Source organism: Salmo salar, chromosome 13 (assembly GCF_965601325.2).
Source record: "Salmo salar chromosome 13, fSalSal1, whole genome shotgun sequence".
In the NCBI taxonomy this organism is placed as follows: Eukaryota; Metazoa; Chordata; class Actinopteri; order Salmoniformes; family Salmonidae; genus Salmo; species Salmo salar.
In genome coordinates, this window is record NC_138303.1 from 9,900,242 (window position 1) to 9,906,063 (window position 5,822).

Consider the following 5,822-nt stretch of genomic DNA (forward strand, 5'->3'; position numbering starts at 1 on the left):
TCTACTTCAATAACAAATGTTGGTTTGGTTCCAAATAATCCATAGTTATATCCAAATAGCGGCGTTTTGTTTGTGCGTTCAAGACACTATCCGAAGGGTAAAGAAGGGTGACGCGCCCGACGCGTTTCGTGACAAAAAATGTCAAAATATTCCATTACCGTACTTCGAAGCATGTCAAACGCTGTTTAAAATCAATTTTTATGCTATTTTTCTCGTAAAAAAGCGATAATATTCCGACCGGAAAACCCTGTTTTCGTTCAAAGACCAAAAAATAACAACATGGTGTCGGCTCGTGCCTGCGCCTCAGTCTCATTGTTCTCAGATCGACCACTATCCAAATGCGCTACTGTTTTTCAGCCATGGCCTGCAAAGTCACCATTCATCGTTCTGGCGCCTTCTGAGAGCCTATGGGAGCGTTAGAAAATGTCACGTTATGCCAGAGATCCCCTGTTTTGGTTAGAGATGATCAAGAAGGCCAAGAAATAGTCAGAGAGAGCGCTTCCTGTTTGGAATCTTCTCAGGTTTTGGCCTGCCAAATGAGTTCTGTTATACTCACAGACACCATTCAAACAGTTTTAGAAACTTTAGGGTGTTTTCTATCCAAATCAAACAATTATATGCATATTCTAGTTACTGGGCAGGAGTAGTAACCAGATTAAATCGGGTACGTTTTTTATCCGGCCGTGCAAATACTGCCCCCTATCCCCAACAGGTTAACCTGTGACGAAGCTGGACCACTGCTGCTCCTCATCCTCACTCTGAGAGGATGCTGATTGGCTGACAGCCGTGGTATATCAGACCGTATACCACAGTTATGACAAAACATGTTTTGTACTGTTCTAATTACGTTGGTAACCAGTTTATAATAGCAATAAGGCACCTCGGGGGTTTGTGGTATACGGCCAATATACCATGGCTAAGGGCTGTATCCAGGCTCGCTCTGTTGCGTCGTGCATAAGAACAGCTTTAGCTGTGATATATTGGCCATATAACACACTTCCTCACGCCTTATTGCTTAAATATACAAATTTTACATCTTTTAAAAACTTAAAATTGTCAAACGTGTGTAAAGTTCCGCTCGTGGCGGTGACTTATACTGTTTGCTTTTCATATGTAAAATGTTACTTTATTCCAAATGTAAGCCTTTGTTCCTGTGTGTCAGTTATATTTCAATATGTTGTGAGTAATGTCTCACCTCGTGTTCTCCCAGCCGACCAAGGTGCTGGGGATCTACACCTTTACGAAGCACGTGGCCCTGGAGGACTTTGAGAACAAGCCCCGCAAGCAGCAGGGATACAGCACTGTGACGCACTTCAACATAGTCCACTACGACTGCCACTTCGCAGATGTCAGGTTAGTACACACACACAAGCAGCAGGGACGGTACGCAAGGGGCAGGGACGGTACGCAAGGGGCAGGGACGGTACGCAAGGGGCAGGGACGGTACGCAAGGGGCAGGGACGGTACGCAAGGGGCAGGGACGGTACGCAAGCGGCAGGGTACGACTTTAACATAGTTCATTATGACTGTCACCCCACTGCAGGCCTCCTCCTCCCTGAGGAAAGAGGATCAGGCCTCCTCCTCCCTGAGGAAAGAGGATCAGGCCTCCTCCTCCCTGAGGAAAGAGGGTCAGGCCTCCTCCTCCCTGAGGAAAGAGGGTCAGGCCTCCTCCTCCCTGAGGAAAGAGGGTCAGGCCGCCTCCTCCCTGAGGAAAGAGGGTCAGGCCGCCTCCTCCCTGAGGAAAGAGGGTCAGGCCGCCTCCTCCCTGAGGAAAGAGGGTCAGGCCGCCTCCTCCCTGAGGAAAGAGGGTCAGGCCGCCTCCTCCCTGAGGAAAGAGGATCAGGCCTCCTCCTCCCTGAGGAAACAGGATCAGGCCGCCTCCTCCCTGAGGAAAGAGGATCAGGCCTCCTCCTCCCTGAGGAAAGAGGATTCAGGCCTCCTCCTCCCTGAGGAAAGAGGATCAGGCCCTAGACTGTCTCTACTCTGCTGGTCAAGCTTGGAACATGCTCAGCAATAGTGTCTTTATCCTTCCTCCGTCAGGCTTGCTCGGGGGCGGGAGGAGTGGGAGAGTGCTGCGTTGCAGAACGCCAACACCAAGTGTAATGGACTGTCTGGGGGCCTCACGTCCCAGAATCAGCCTTCGCCACATGCCTGGCCAGGTAATGACACACAGCAGGTTCATCATGTTCAGTAGGGCATCGCCGAACAATTCAAATCCTCTGTTGTTGGACCAGTTGCATCTCACTTTTCCAGAACATTAGCAATTAAAAGATGTTCTCTAATTAACTTAATGAGATGATATATTGCCAAAAAACAGTGTTATGAAATGAAGAATTTAATTTCATCTCTTGAAAATGCAATCAACTTAATCAGATCTAGTACACACAAACCGTTCCCAAACTATTTCCTGTCAAACATCTCTCCTCTCGATCTCCAAGAAACACACATCTGCAGGAGAGCCCACCTACCAGCTGAACATCCATCCTCATTACTAATCTCCTCTCTCCTTTTGCTCTCTCTTTTTCCCCCCAGACACAACACATATCTACAGGAGTGTACGGGACAGAGAGAGCCCACCTACCAGCTGAACATCCATCCTCATTACTAATCTCCTCTCTCCTTTTGCTCTCTCTTTTTCCCCCCAGACACAACACATATCTACAGGAGTGTACGGGACAGAGAGAGCCCACCTACCAGCTGAACATCCACGACACCAAGCTCTTGTTCCTGCGTTTCTCCACGGAGCAGTCCTTCAGCGTGGATACGGGAGGGGGAGGACGAGAGAGCACCATCCACCTCATCCCTTACGTCATCCACACCGTGCTCTCAACACGTATGGAGATGTTACCTGACATACTCCTCTCTCTCTCTCTCTGTCTCTCTGTCTCTCTCTCTCTCTCTCTCTCTGTCTCTCTCTCTGTCTCTCTCTGTCTCTCTCTCTGTCTCTCTCTGTCTCTTTCTCTGTCTCTCTCTCTCTCCTCATAACTATCTTGTGAATTATTAATGAACATCTTGTTAATTTGCGTAGGACTCTCCATTCTGTTTGACCCGTTGGTGTCTTTGTGTCTTCTCTCAGTACTCGGGCTACTAGTCGTGAGGAGAAGAACCTGCAGTGTTTCTTGGAGCAGCTGTGTGAGAAGTGGGTGGAGAGCAGCTATGATGTGGACGGTCCCCACTACTACACAGTGTTGGCCATGCACATCCTGTCTCCTGAACGCTGGAGGAACACACCTTCCTACGCAGGCTCCTCGTCACCGTACACGCACGCAAGGTCTCCGCCGTCTTCGCCGACTAGTAAGATACTGTTCCAGAACTGTCTTCATAATCGCATTTATAACAACTTGTAAAAGTTCACACGTTTTAGTATTTTTTTGTTGTTGTGATCCCTGTGAGACATGAACCCCCCATGACTAAATTGTAAGATTGTTCTGTGAGAATACATTCCTGTTGATTTTAAAATATATATAATTTAGCTGCAGTGTGAATGATTTGTAATCTTCCTCATCTCTCCAGACTCCCAGATAAACAGTCCAAGGAGTATGTAGTGTACCGCTCTCCACTCCTCTTCTGGGGCCTTGTGGAACTAATCTATGACATGTTCAGGGTAAGAGGGACTTATTTTTACGTCACACAACCCAAAACATTTGGCAGACAAAAATACCTGCTGTAACACAACCCTTGTGTCAAATTCTTTTGTACATTTGTGTATATGCTTTGTTGTTTTGTGTCGCACTGCTTTGCTTTATCTTGACCGGGTCGCAGTTGTAAATGAGAACTTGTTCTCAACTGGCCTACCTGGTTAAATAAAGGTGGAATAAAACAATTAAGCTGTACAACATGGGTCGTGAACTGTTTCTGCCGTGTTCAGTTCACTCATCCACGTCTACCCCCTTCCTATAGAAAGTGTCCACCAGCAACACAGAGGGAGGCTGGTCCTTCTCGCTGGCGGAGTACATGAGGCACAATGACATGCTCTTGTACGAGGCCTCGGAGTGCATACTCAAGGCCTATCAGGAAGAACTCATGCCTGCTGAATCCTTCTCTGAGTTCCTGAATGTCGTAGGCCAGTGTTGCCAGACTGATGTGTACAGCTCAATGTGTGAGATTGAATCATTTCATCTAACTCTGTTTAATCTGTTTTCAGGACTCCTCTCTGACATTCCAGACCTCTTCCTGCAAGACCTGTTGAACTCTGTGCCCTGATGTCCGACACGTTGGTCCTGCTAACGGCACCTCCATGGGACAACCAGGGTGTTGTCCCTCTCTGCATCATTAAAAGCAGATCTTACACGTGTGGTCTGAGTGAGGAGTCTGTTGGTGTGTTTATGACCATGTTGCTGTAAACATTCAATACACACCTCATGTCTTAAGGTGTAATCTTCAAGTAGCTTTCCAAACAAAACAGTTTGTTGTTGATCACAGCGTATTAAGACGTGTTGTTATTGGTCTTTTCAAAACGGAGGCAGGATGGAGGCTTCGCTGAGTCAGGTGGTGAACTAAGATGACTGACTCTGTTCTCCTGACGAGCCTGGGTGATACGTCTGTGTTAATGGTAGAGCTGGAAGGACCAGCTTAGGTCTTGACTGGAATAGACATGTATGTTTTACTGGGTGGAAGGGGAATAGACATGTATGTTTTACTGGGTGGAAGGGGAATAGACATGTTGTGCAGGGTGGGGTTCTCTTCTCAGTGACCCAATCAAGAGAAAAGTTTAAACTTCCTGAGCCCTCCCTCCCCATGATCCTGATTTGTGATTGGTTCGCCCTTCTCAGAAACATGTCACAATTTACTGTACTGTCCAAATAAACCATTAAAGAGGCCTACATCCTTCCTTTGTATTTGACACGCTTCTCTCTCTAACGCTACACTGGCAGTCTCTCTCTGATTATCTCTCTAACGCTACACTGGCAGTCTCTCTCTGATTATCTCTCTAACGCTACACTGGCAGTCTCTCTCTGATTATCTCTCTAACGCTACACTGGCAGTCTCTCTCTGATTATCTCTCTAACGCTACACTGGCAGTCTCTCTCTGATTATCTCTCTAACGCTACACTGGCAGTCTCTCTCTGATTATCTCTCTGACGCTACACTGGCAGTCTCTCTCTGATTATCTCTCTGACGCTACACTGGCAGTCTCTCTCTGATTATCTCTCTAACGCTACACTGGCAGTCTCTCTCTTTTTGTTTTAGATCTCCCACACAATCATTTATTCGACAACATCCTGCCGACGATTCCCAGAAGGCTTTCTGGTAAAGGAAAAGGTGCCAATGAGTTTTTCAAACCTCGGTGATAATAAATGAATTACCTATAGACGTGATGTCACATCCTGCGTACTCTGAGCTGAATGCGTGGTGTGGAGTTTAGTGTTACTTGGCCTAGTCTGCTACGATGTTCAACAACTGCTTTTTGAAAACCACATCCAACGCTCTGTGTTACGTCTCATGTCTCTGTGTCATGTCTTTGTCACGTCTCATGTCTCTGTGTCATGTCTTTGTCACGTCTCTGTCTCTGTGTCATGTCTCTGTGTCACGTCTCATGTCTCTGTGTCATGTCTTTGTCACGTCTCATGTCTCTGTGTCATGTCTCTGTGTCATGTCTCTGTCACGTCTCATGTCTCTGTCTCGTCTCATGTCTCTGTGTCATGTCTTTGTCTCATGTCTCTGTGTCATGTCTTTGTCACGTCTCATGTCTCTGTCACGTCTCATGTCTCTGTGTCATGTCTCTGTCACGTCTCATGTCTCTGTCATGTCTCTGTGTCACGTCTCATGTCTTTGTCTCTGTCTCTGTGTCATGTCTCTGTGTCATGTCTTTGTCACGTCTC

At 47.0% G+C, this 5,822-nt stretch overlaps 1 pseudogene across 1 annotated transcript; it reads left to right on the plus strand.

Moving 5' to 3' along the window:
• Positions 1–1,186: 1,186 nt before the first annotated feature.
• LOC106566300 (E3 ubiquitin-protein ligase UBR4-like) lies at positions 1,187–4,830 on the plus strand (annotated as a pseudogene). Its single transcript, XR_014379923.1, has 6 exons — positions 1,187–1,353; positions 2,041–2,159; positions 2,646–2,843; positions 3,077–3,294; positions 3,514–3,604; positions 3,901–4,830. The product of XR_014379923.1 is annotated as an E3 ubiquitin-protein ligase UBR4-like (transcript).
• The last annotated feature ends 992 nt before the right edge of the window (positions 4,831–5,822 follow it).